The 13,337-nt window shown below is 41.1% G+C and overlaps 1 long non-coding RNA gene across 1 annotated transcript in view; it reads left to right on the plus strand.

Moving 5' to 3' along the window:
* The first annotated feature begins 5,049 nt into the window (after positions 1-5,049).
* LOC138681812 (uncharacterized) overlaps positions 5,050-13,337 on the plus strand; it is a 43,563-nt gene continuing 35,275 nt past the window's right edge. Inside the window, exon 1 of the long non-coding RNA XR_011322005.1 lies at positions 5,050-5,236. This is a non-coding gene — a long non-coding RNA (uncharacterized lncRNA). The remainder of the gene's footprint in view (positions 5,237-13,337) is intronic.

Raw genomic sequence — 13,337 nt, forward strand, 5'->3', positions numbered from 1 at the left:
AGCTCACTCACTTCCCCCTCCATCCAGTGGGATGGGGTGGGAGAATCAGGGAAAAAACAAAAAAACCCTCTTGGGTTGAGGTAAGAACAGTTTAATCGAACAGAAAGGAAGAAAAGAATAATGATAATAATAACAATAATAAAATGACAATAATAATAATAATAATAATAAAAAGAATTGGAATATACAAAACAAGTGATGCACAATGCAGTTGCTCATGACTCACTGACCAATGCCCAGTTAGTTCCTGACCAGTGATGCCCCCTCCAGGCCAACTCCCCCCAGTTTATATACTGGGCATGATGTCACATGGTATGGAATACCCCTTTAGCCAGTTTGGGTCAGCTGCCCTGGCTGTGTCCCCTCCTGACTTCTTGTGCCCCTCCAGCCTTCTTGCTGGCTGGGCATAAGAAGCTGAAAAATCCTTGACTTTAGTCTAAACACTACTTAGCAACAACTGAAAACATCAGTGTGTTATCAACATTCTTCTCATACTGAACCCAAATCATAACACTGCACCAGCTCCTAGAAAGAAAATTAACGCTATCCCAGCTGAAACCAGGACACTTACTCAGATAAGAAGTTTGTAGGAAAATTTGCATGACACAGCTGTATATCTTGTTAGACATGATGAGAATTTACATATTATGCTGTACATTCATTTCAATATCAAATTTCAAAGGAAAATAAAGGTGTGCTTGTATTGTCCTACTGTCCTGAATTCTACCTCTGATTGCCATTGCTCTGTCCACATTGCTTTATTAATGCAGTTTCAGACAACTTTGCTCTATCTACGACAAATTTAAACTTCCGCATGCTGCCACTAAAACAAACCTCTTTCTTTGCCCTCCAGCTTTGAGTTTTAGAACATTTACATGGTAGCTGAACTTGTTGATTGTCTGAAGAAATAAAAAAGTGAAAGTGCTAACTTCTGTGATGTGGCCGGGAAACATTGATAAGTGATGAATTCTTCTAATAACACTCTTCTACATTTTCCCAGACTTTGTACTGAAACAAGGTGAGACTTAACTTTGTACTGAAACAAGGTGAGACTTATCCTGGAAATATCTGTACTGATGTCATTGTAGTTACACCACAAATGGACATAGCCCATCAACTGCACTAGAGTTACATTAGACATGAATCAATTTTTATATATATTGATCAGCATTAGGTCATGATCTTTCCATGAATATACACTCAAGAACTCAAGGATAAAGTTGAAGTATAGAATCAGCCAAGAGTATAAATATGACAATTTTTACCTCACCTTAGCAGTGGTAGTGTTTTAGTTTAAAAGGATATATGTAATATAGTTTTATATTTCTTTTTTTCACAAAAATTTCACCATGCCTTGTGGGGAGTGTACTAAGAATGTTCCTTATTAATACCTAGGTTCATGTCAGATACATTAGTCTACTCATCTTCTACTCCAGTGAGGTCCTTTTTTGTGAGAGGTGAAAAGGGGAATTTTTAGCTGTAGCCTACTGAGGCAGCCTATGTTTACATTCATGAGAAGAGGTGGAAACATCCATTTATACGCAGTGATAGTAGTCCAACTTTAACTATAGATAACAGGGCATTGAGATTAACAAGCATAGACCCTTTTACCCCTATGTATTACATCTATAAAAATGACCCTTGCAAATTTCCCCATCAACAGATTCTGCAAAGAACAAGCATTGATTAAACAAGTAAGTGCCACATTCCAATACTCCAAAGTGTAGGCAGAACAAACCCTATCTGATGCTATCCAGTGTGTTGCTTATTACTGCTCAATCTGCCCAGATACATGGTATGATAGTTCAATTGAGGTCATGTTGGTATTCTTGTCATATTGGGTATCAGTGGATGGCAAAACTGACAGTGAGACCCTCTAATTGGGACAGTACCAGACATTTTCCTTTTTCTTCATGAGCCAATAGTGCATTATTGTACACAGACAACTGCAAAAATTCCGTGGGCAGTGGGTGATTTTGAAATGAGAATTGCCAAGTCCATTGAGGTCTTTGTGTGGACTAGAACAGCTAGAGCATCACTTAATCCTGAGTTGTTTAAATTATTCTCTGGTAATCACAGTCCCCTCCTGTTATAATGCAGGTGTACTGCTGTGACTCTATTAGTTGTTCTCCCTGGAATTTCACTACAAATGATTACTGGAACAAGAAGCATCGGTGGGTGGGGGGCAAAGATTTATATTGTAATGAGATGATGTACTCTGTATGGCTTCTAATGCTATCAGTGTCTGCTTGGAAATTAGGTGTACTATTTCCTCTTTTCATGCCCAAACACAAATTCAGCTGTGGTATTCATGCAAGCTCATTTGCAAAATATATGATACAGTATATGTTCTACACATGTTTTAGATGATCCTCAGAAGTTTTTTGTTCCCTTGTCATTTAGCATCTGCCTTAACTAGTGGTTCCTATTCAATTTCTGTCCTGCTAGCTATGCTTTCACTGAGCCATAGAAGCTAGAGCTGGAAAATAAGACAGCTAGCAACTCTGGGCTAGCAACTGTCTCACAAAAACATGTTTTTACCTTCCTTACTTTTTTACCTGCGAGCCTTGTTCAGTTAACCCTTGCTCTTTAGCCAATCACTTAACTCCTTGATACTTTTCCTGCTTTCCATCTGATCTATGTCTTTTTAATTGTAAACCCAGTACTCGATAGGAGTTTGCTCTTGCTAAAGATCACCCAAGTCTTCCTCCGGGGCAAAACCCAGAACTTTTTGTCTATTTTTTCCTTTTTAATCTTCTGGCTGCTTTTGGCACTACTGGTCTCTCCCCTCTCATAAACTGTTTCCTTTCTGGCTTCTCCTGATTTTCCTCTAGCTATTTCCACCATATTTGTAAGGTCTCCCTCACTGTCTGCTACATCCCTCTCTTATCTGTCACAAGTGTCCCTGAAGGCTTTGCCGCTGGCCTCATGTCTCTCTGAACCTATTCACAAGAAGAACTTCTGAGAGCTTCCAGCCTTCTGTTCTGAAATAACTTCACTGCAATTAACAGGCTGCATGCTCTTATTCCCCAAAGGTTAGAGACTTAATTTTTCTGACTAACTAACTTGTTTATTTTCATTTCTGGGGAGAGAATGAATGTGGCGAGAGAAACAAGGAGTGACAATATAGTCTATGTAATTGGACCCACAGCCCATGCATTGTAACAGCTGAAACCACCACTGGCTCAGTTATCCAGGAAACCTTAGGATAGAGAAAGTCAGAGAAAACCAAACAAAACTAGACGTAGTTATGATATAGAAAATATGTGCTAGAATCATAAAAGTGCCATTTCACAGTTACCATAATGAGAACAGCCTTAGATTTTCCTTTTCCACTTTATTCTTTTTTTTTACTACTGAAGTTTGGAGGATGGAGACAAAAAGAGTACAAGACTGTAATAATAAATTACAGACAAAAATGATTCCCCAAATCATATGTACTTTTTAAAATTTCACCAACCAGCTATATACTTTGCTTCTTGAAGTTTGAAGTTGTCCCTGCTTTGAGGGTGTGCAGGGTGGCTGAACCAGATAACCTCCTTCCAAAGTTATGCTATTGCTCTAAAAAGCCAAAAGAAACCTATTTTTAAAAAATTCTCTCTTCACTGGCATTTTTATTTAAAGCCTTTTAAAGGGTTTTACTAGCTTCTTAAATGATTTATTTGACTGAGACAATTGTTATTTACCACATGCTGTACCTCCTTATTCAACCCAGTTTCCTGAGCAAGGCCTCCTTGCAGATCCACTGCTTCCCAGGCTGACAATGATCTGTCACTTGTGATTTCCACCAGTTATAAGTAAGAGAGATGAAATTTATACCTCAGCTGGACCTATCCTGTGAAAACTGCTCTAAAGCAGACATAAAAATGACTATGGTTTAATCTCTTCAGTTTAACTTCCCTTAGCAATTTTCATGCATACACATAAAAGTCAAATGTATATGCTACCCATGTTTCTTTCCTACAATAAACACATCTAAGGGAACGGTTATAGTTATTTCTGTTTTTAAACTTACTTGGTTCTCAGTTGTTGTAGTGAATAAGATGAATATTGCCTGTATCTTTGTCTGAGAGAGGTAGGTTAGTCACAGATAGCTGTATAATATAGCAGTGACTGAGACAAAGTATTTTATTTATCGTATGATGTTTTCTTTAAGAACACAGTCATACTGGAATCATTCATTCTCAGCTTTTGTCCAGCTTTTCTGTTGCTAAAGGTGGATGCATGACATGTAGATGACAAGGGCAAAGTTGTGTTGCTAATGCAGATGAATTTTCTCATGGATTCAGCTTTAGCTGCTCAAATCAGGCCATTACCCAAGATTCTTAGAAATATATTTTGTCTTTGAAAAGAAAGCTATTTCTTAACTTTGGAACAAAAACTCCGTAAGTGTGAAAGGTAATACCTCTTCTCCAGGAGTATCTCATAAACCCCTGCAAATTCACTACTTTTATTCACTACTCTTATTTTTTCCCAGGACCCATATTGGCAAAACAAACAAACAAAAGCAAACACTCCCTCCAAACCCAATCCCAAATCAAATTAGATTCCCTATTATAACCACAGGATTTTTCACAGATCTACAACAAGGATGGCTGTTGAACCATTACATGAAAATATGCCTTATTAATAAGGTAGAGCCTTTTCTTAAAAGAAAATGTGTTAAAAGCAGATGAAAAATTACTTCTGACTCTGCTTAGATTTCTAAATCTTAGTAATACTTTTGACTACTTTCTGAAAGTGTTTTATGATAATGAGTTGCTATTAGTCATCTACTAAAGCTGAACTCTGCTGAGACAAATGTTAGCACTTTAATTAGCCAGTTTGAAAAGAACAAACATAAGAAATATTGAGTCTGTCCTATCCCTGTGAACCTGTAGAATCACTACAAATTTTCTTTCTCCAGCCTACAAGGCAGAGACCACAATGTCTTACTGAAACAGAGACACTCAGTTCCTCCAAGATACCAGTCAGAGGTGGAACATAAGAAAGCTGTGGAAATTGCCATCTCAGAGGCGCCCTGCCGGCTTTTGTTGCCTCCAACAATCATCTGCTGCAAATTCTCAATTTTCATCTTAAAATAATGCTTTTATTTTTTGCAGTGGGCAATTACAGGCATCACAGATCACAGGAAAAACAGATGTGCTACTGACCAGTTAACTTAGTCTTGCAGAAAACTGTCTACAGCCAAACAGCAGCAGATGGCAACTTACCGCTGTTCCACTTCATTACCTCGGTAAGGTGTGAATGGCAAGGCTTGTAATTTGTACCACTTAGATACTAACATTTTTAAGCATAGGGAATTTCTTTCTTTTTAAAAAACAAAGTAACAGCTAACACACACCTTCACTTTTGTGACAGTTGGTCAGAACAGCTAAAGCCCTGAACAGAAGAAATACAAATATCTGAGCTTTCAGCAACAGAGCCTCATGGGTTACATGATAGGTTTCATACAGTATGTAGGGCAGGAGTCTGCACTTTGTGGCATGGGTAGAAAATTTCATCACTATGGAATTAAAATCAACTGCATTACACTGGAAAAAAGATCTGGTGAAACTGAGAGCAAGAAGGAACTTTGTCTCCTACCCTCTGAGCAAGTACTAAGTCTTTAAATTCCCTGTTAGTGTCTCTGCAGAGTAGATAACCAGCTGTTTTCAGAGATTGCTTAGAAATAATCACTAAGGCAAATAATTAGTGTACACAGTCAAGATCCTCAAAGGCACTCGGGTGCAAAATTTTAGGGAGTATGTTGCCTAAAGGATCTCGCAGTGTTTGAGCTTGAAGCTGAGGACTTGAAGTCTTTAGCTATAACATTAATCTGCCATCTACTGACCAGCTACTAGTAAAACAGAATCATTGACCAGCAAAAAGAAATGATTCTGCACATACAAAACAAAGTGAAACAGAAGATATGGAATGATGAAAATGAAAATGAATAACTTCTAAGTGAATATTTGAATTACAGAATCATAGAATCATAGCATTGTTTAGGTTGGAAAAGCATCTTAAGATCATGGAGTTCAACCGTTAACCTAGCACTGCCAAGTCCACCACTAAACCATATCCCTAAGTCCCACAACTACATGCCTTTTAAATACCTCCAGGGATGGTGATTCAACCACTTCCTTGGGCAGCCTGTTCCAATGCTTGACAACCCCTTCAGTGAAGAAATAACTCCTAATATTCAATCTAAACCTCCCTTGGGGCAACTTGAGGCCATTTCCTCTTGTCCTATTGCTTGTTACTTGGTCAAAGAGACCGACACCCACCTTGCTACAACCTCCTTTCAGGCAGTTGTAGAGATCGATAAGGTCTCCTCTCAGCCTCCTATTCTCCAGGCTAAACAACCCCAGTTCCCTCAGCCGCTCGTTGTAACACTTGTTCTGTAGACCCTTCACCAGCTTCGTTGCTCTTTTTTTGGACACGCTCCAGCACCTCACTGTCTTTCTTGTAGTGAGGGGCCCAAAACTGAACACAGTATTCAAGGTGCAGCCTCACCAGTGCTGAGTTCAGGGGGATGATCACTTCCTTAGTCCTGCTGGCCATGCTATTTCTGATACAAGCCAGGATGCTGTTGGCCGCCTTGGCCAGCTGGGCACACTGCTGGCTCATATTCAGCTGGCTGTTGACCAACAGCCCCAGGTCCTTTTCTGCCAGGCAGCTTTCCAGCCACTCTTCCTCAAGCATGTAGAGTTGTTTGGGGTTGTTGTGCCCCAAGTGCAGGACCTGGCACTTGGCCTTGTTGAACATCATACAACTGGCCTCGGCAAATTGATCCAGCCTGTCCAGATCCCTCTGCAGAGCTTTCCTACTCTCAAGCAGATCAACTCTCCCGCCCAACTTGGTGTTGTCTGCAAATTTGCTGAGGGTGCACTCGATCTCCTCATCCAGATCATTGATAAAGACATTAAACAGAACTGGCCCCAATACTGAGCCCTGGGGAATACCACTTGTGACAGACCACCAACTGGATTTAACTCCATTCACCACAAGCCTTTGAGTATACACATCCAAGCCATGAGCAGCCTGTTTCTCCAGGAGCGTGCCTGGTTTTATTCCTTTCCTCCTTCAAATCTAGTTTAAAGGTCTTTCAATGAACCCTGCTAACTCCTGTGCAAAGATCCTTTTCCCCCTTTGAAGACAGGTGTACCCCATCTGTCACCAGCAGGCCTGGTGTCCTGTAAACGGACCCGTGATCAAAAAACCCCAAATTCTGCTGGTGACATGAGGCTTGGAGCCAGGTATTGATCTGCTGGCTCTTCCTGTTTCTTCCCTCATCAACCCCTGCAGCTGGAAGGATAGAAGAGAACACTACTTGTGTTCCTGATCCCTTAACCAGTTGTTCCAAGGCCCTGAAGTCTCTCTTGATTGCCCTCGGACTTCCTGTTGCAACTTCATTGCTGCCTACCTGAGAAATCAATAATGTATAATAATCTGAGGGCCGTACCAGGGTAGGAAGCTTTCTCTTCACACTTTTAACCTGGGCCCCAGGGAGGCAGCAGACTTCCCTAAGAAGTGGGTCTGGTCTGCATATGGGGCCTTCTGTTCCCTTCAGAAGGGAGTCTCCTATGACAATGACCAGTCTTTTTTTCTTTATGGAAGCAGTTTTGACACAGGGCATAGGCTGACTTAACCTCGGCGACACCTATGTGCTAGATGAACCATCATCCTCGTTCTTGTTCGGTTCCACTTGCAGAGCCTCACACCTATCATGCCAGGGCACCTGGGAAGGTGGGGTAGTCACGGACGAGACGCGCCTGCTGCGCCGGGCAGGAACTTGTCGCCATTGCCCCCTATCCCTTGAGTCACTGTGTTCAGCCAGGCGGAAAGAGGATAGGGAATCGTCCATATCATGCGTCCTGTCTGCCTGTCGTGCCTGTCTCAGGGAAGGTAGGGTGCGATTCCAGTAGTCAGTCTCTCTCTCGCGCTCCCCGACACTCCTCAAGCCACTCACCTCCTCCCAGAGCCCTGTCACCAAGCAGAGGAGTTCCTCTCCCTGGGCGCACCTCCCGTAGTGTGCTCACTGCTGCCATGCAGTACTGGTGTAAGAGCAGGGCACAGCCTGCAGCCTGACACCCGGGTGGCAGCGTGTTCCCACCAGAGCTCTGTCTGGGCAGCTGCCTCAGTTGTGGTGGCTGCAGAGCTTAGAGAGGCCATGGCTTTCTGCTGGGTGAATACCATTGTTCCCTGGTCGAGCTGGCAGAACTTCAGTGATCTTCCTGCATGCCCAGCTGCACAAACTGCTGTGCCATGGCCTGGTTGCTGGTGCTCCCTAAGGGCTTCTTTTATACGTGGCAGGGCGGCTTGGCCACTGTTGGTCCTGGCCCTGCCCAGGTGCCGTCAGCCACTGTCGTGCAAGCGGTGGGCTCCCAGCGGCTCCCTCAGCTCCCCCCGAGGTTCCCCAGGTTCAGGAACCCCCCCCTCCCCCGTGCACTGTGCTGGAGCACTCTGCTGCGGCTCTTGCTGGCACCAGAGCTGCTCGTGTCACCAGTTCTTGGAGCCCATATAATAATACTTCAGCAACATCTGTTTCCCTGGAGAAAAAATGTAGACTTAGTGGAAATCATCAATTAAATTATAGTGATCTACTCCTGTTCTATTCCTAGAGGTTTTTGCAAAAATAAGTGAGGGCAAAATATCAAATATTCTTCCAACATAACTGCTGAGCCTTCTACCGCTGAGCAACTCTGCCTAGCTCATCTACACTAGTCTTTTCACTGAAATGCCTAGAAACACCTTTGGTGTGAGCAGACAACAGCATACAATTCCCTTGGCTCTGTTTGCTCGAAAAGCACAGTCACCCAAAATAATCCTCAAACAAAGGAGGTGGTTATCCCTCAGTATATTGGGTGGGACACAGCTGAATTCAGCTAAATGTTATATTTTTCCTTCCCAAAAGAAGAATCCCACACGTACAACTGTCACTTCATCATCAGACATTGCTTCACCATGGAATTCCTCCTTGGGTTTTGTGAGAATGTGGAACTTACATTTCCGGGTTACAGGTGTTTTTAATGCATTTTGACATCAGTATTTCAGCTTTGTCTGAAGAAGGCAACTGCGTGAAACTATGGGCTTGCTCTTCTTAGAAAGATTTTTAAGGATATAGTTTGCTGCATTATTTAAAACTGTCTTTTTCAAGCTGCTTGTAAAATTGTATTTGTAGTTCTTTTAAATTGTTGACATTTTTCCTTGAAATTCTAATTTTTGCAATATCTTCATAGAAATAGGCATGTAAGCTTAATACATTACGATATGGAGCCTGAAAGTGTATACCCCTGCCTATGTGAATCCTTCCCCCATATATCTACTTTTTCATGAATCCTCTGCATGATTCCCTCTCTATTTTTGTGAGAGAAGGTGGTTCATTATTGAAAATGAGAAGGTTGAAGTATCAAGCTGTGCAGTTTCCCACACTGGTAAGAATTGGCATGAAAATACTTTAAAAATATAATCACTAATGCAAGGAAAAGTTTTAAAAACTGTCAGCTAATAGTATGTTCCTCAAGGCATCCCTAGAATTAAGTATTTTTGTCAATTATTTAGTAAGTGCCTAATTTGCTACTACTGGGGAAGAAAATTACATGGTTGCTTCTAAATTATTAAACAATATTTTGATGGCATTGACAGAGCAAATAGCAAGATATTGACCACAGTCATCATGCTATAGACAAATTCTTGCAGTTTTCCTTTTTATCTTTTTATGTGAAATTGAAGAGAAGAAAAATGTCATTAACTGTTATGAACTATATGTGCAAACTGTGATTGGAAGCTATGCCAAGAGTTCACCTTCCTTTAGATTTTCTTGTAGAGTCACTAATTTATAGGGATTTTTCTAAGAAAGCATTTAGAACTTCACAAAGAAACTTGATTGTACCATACAGTCAATTTTCTGGCTTTACAGGATTTTTGCTCTTCTGCTAATCATTGGCTTCAAGGTCTATTTTCAGTCTTTTGAAAGAAATGTCTACATCTTTAATAGCATTTTAATAAAATGATACCTAGATTTCAGTCTCACTCCAACTTTACCTCCTTTTTTAGGCATATTCATCAGGAAAGTTTAATTTACTTTTTTCCTAAATTTCAAGTGTCCAGCAGATCATTGTATGTGTCACATATTCAAATGTAGATGTCCAGAGAGCTCAAGAGTTCATGATCAGGCACAAGGCAGACACGTAGCCTGCAATTATGGGTGAAGGAAGAGGGAAGGGCTGCTCATAGTGCCTGGTGGAGATGAGTTTGGATTTTGGACTGAATGTAGGTGGTTACCGTATCTGTGATTTGGACAGGAATTGTCATAGGGGAAGGTTACTCCTGTGTTTTGGAAGAGATGAGAGATCCAGATGAGAACAGGAAAAAAAGGTGTTCACAGTGGAAGCACTGGAGTGTTTATTTGTATTTGTACATCACAAAATTTGGGTTGATGACCACAGTTACGAGTATATGGCTGTGGCCATGTATAGGAATGATAGAAAGATGGGCCAGAAACCATTACCAATATTTAGGGTGTACAGGAAAATGAGGTAGTGCAGAGTTCTTCAGAGTATATACTTCAGTGTTGTAGGTCTAGGAGACCTCCATGGTCAAGGGCTTTATTTACAGAACTGGCTGTATTAATTAAATAATTGACAAAGCCCGTTTTAGACTCATCATTTGAACATATTTTTCCATGCTCTCAGGAGCAATTTTTTTTTTTGCTTTGAAGGACAAGCTCCACCAACACTCAGAATAATTTGCCAATTTATCTCAAGTTCTAGATCCATTAAGAGTAGAGCTTGGCTAACAAGTATTGAAAATAGGAGAAGATGCTCTGCTGATATATCATCACAGGAGATGCACAAAAGCACACACAGAACTGCATATGCCAGTCTTTTTTTTTTAATATACAACCTAGTTATGGTGGCTGCCTCATAAGAGAAAAACCCCAAACCTTAGCTCATTAGTCTCAAATTAGGGTTTTTCCACTAGGAAATATTTCAAGAGAACTTGAAAATGTTTAGGCAAAGCCCCTCATTCCTGCAACCGTCTATTCACATAATAGATCATGGAGACTAGTTGGTTAGCAACGTGTAGCAGTGGCCCTTAGAGTTGAGGCTAGATGCCCAAAGGGTCCAAAGTACAAAATGGGAGAGAAGCTCAGGCAGTATAGATGAGAGGACTGAGAGATGGAAATGAGTGAGAAAATGGCTTTAGAGAAAGTGAAAGCAGAGTTATTAAGAGCCTGGAGTGTAAAGGCAGTGATAAGCAGATGTCTGGAAACATGCACCCACAATGTAGTTGCAGCCCAATAGTTATTATACCTTCATAACATCTGACAGCTTGTGCTACTGAAACTTGGAAGCCTCTTGCACACCTTCAATGCCTGCACATCTTCTGCAATGATAAATTTCTAAATGCCCCCCCCCCCCCCCAAAATGAAGGAGAGAGAGTATCAAAACTGCTACAGAATTATAAAAATTAAGTTCTTGTTTGGATCAGAATCAAATGCATTTAAAACAATCCTGACTGCCTAGGTAGGCTCTTAAGCACAGCTGTCCACCTGCCTTGCCCTAAGAAAGTTTTTTTCCCTCACATCTAATCTAACCTGTTTTGCTGCAGGTTAAGCCTGTGACCAAATTGCCTCCAAGTAATTTTTAACCTGCATCACATTTAGCATCCACTGGGCTCAAAACACATCATAGATTGGTCCTGTTTCCACCGAAATCAGTGAGAGTTTTGCCACTGAGAACAGCACGCTGGCTTTAATTAGGGAACCCTCTCGGTGCCTCTGAGAGATGGTCATTTTTATATTTCTTCTACAGGTGTGTGGATATGGGCATGAAGAATGGGATTAATTTTATCTCATGTTAGCACTTTGGCATCCAGTCTAAGTTAATCTTGTAAGATCCCTCTTGAAGTTAATAGGAAGAGGAAGGGAACTTTGGAGGACAGTTCACCCTTCCTGTCTTAGCATGGGATGACTCCCTCTCTGTGAGGTTACTATCTCTCCAAGACAAGGAAACCTGACATCCTGCTTTTAGATGAGAAAAGGGCAGAAGAGACAAAATCTATTCAAAGTGATTGTTTCTTCAAATGGAGCGGTGACTGCACTGACTTTTGGATTAAAGATAAGACTCTGCTAGTGTGGTTGGGCTATGGACTATGGGGGGAACAATTGGTCCTACTCTGTAATATTAACATAGGACATTACTCTCTATTGCTGTTTTGATGGTTTTACATCTCCAGGGTTCCCACCAAGTAGAAATAACTATTAATTCTGTGTAACATGCCTAACAGAATCCTCTATGCTTGGCCAGGAGGTTCCAATATTAGTCCAGTGCACATTTATAATAGAAATGTTGCAGTGGGCTGTCAGTGAGGATCACTGTAATCTGGGGAGAGAAATGTGTCCTGCTGATTTTAAGCTCAGTGTTGTAATTCTAAATGGTTTTCTTGGAAGATGCTTAGTCCATGAAATCACTAGAGAAAAACAGATTAGTTGGGCATTCCAGTATCACCACCACAAGCCACTCCTGTGGTACTGCTCAGAAAGAGTTTTCCCCCCCCCTAGATATTGATGGCCATGTTGAAAAACTTAGCTTGAAAAACAGCACGTAGAAGAACTAATCCACCAACACACTAACACTCCAACCTGGGTAATCACACATGGATCATCACCTTCAAAGACTTACCCTTTACATAATATGTTACTTTCAAAATTTGAATGAAAGAATTACCAGAACTGCACATAAAAATCACAACTTTTTGTAAGTTCAACCTTTATTGTGGGATCTTTATGAGGAAGCCAACAGATACTGTATCACAACTAAAATGGAAGATAACAACTGCAGAATTTCAAGTCCAAAATTCTCCAAAATTACCTTAGAGCCATTTTTGGAGGGGAGTTACAGCCATAAGAGTGTCCAATTTTTAGAGACTGAGTCCCCTGATATGTCAGTGCTTAGTAGTTTGATGGATTAGGCTACTATTGAGTATTCAGTCAGTGCCACTGAATACTGAAAATCACCTTTTGGTGATTTTATTTGTTGCTTCCATTCTACCTGTGCAGGCATTTTCTCTCAATAAATGGTTTTCCAGGAGTTTTTTTAAGCAAAGCTCCAGATCTCTTGAATCCTGGTATGATGTACCTGCTGTCAATGTTCTTCAGAGAGGTTATAAAAAGAGAACTCTGGTGGTGACTTCTTTCTGAAAGAGCTAAGTCTACATAGCGATTTTGCATTCATTAACATATTTGGGAGCAACCTTTCCCATCTCAGTGCACTTCAGTCAGGTCACTGTGAGTGACACAGGGACTCCCCACTCTCCAGATACAAGGTCTAATGCTGCCGCCCATAACT

This window comes from Haliaeetus albicilla, chromosome 2 (assembly GCF_947461875.1).
Source record: "Haliaeetus albicilla chromosome 2, bHalAlb1.1, whole genome shotgun sequence".
Classification (NCBI taxonomy): domain Eukaryota; kingdom Metazoa; phylum Chordata; class Aves; order Accipitriformes; family Accipitridae; genus Haliaeetus; species Haliaeetus albicilla.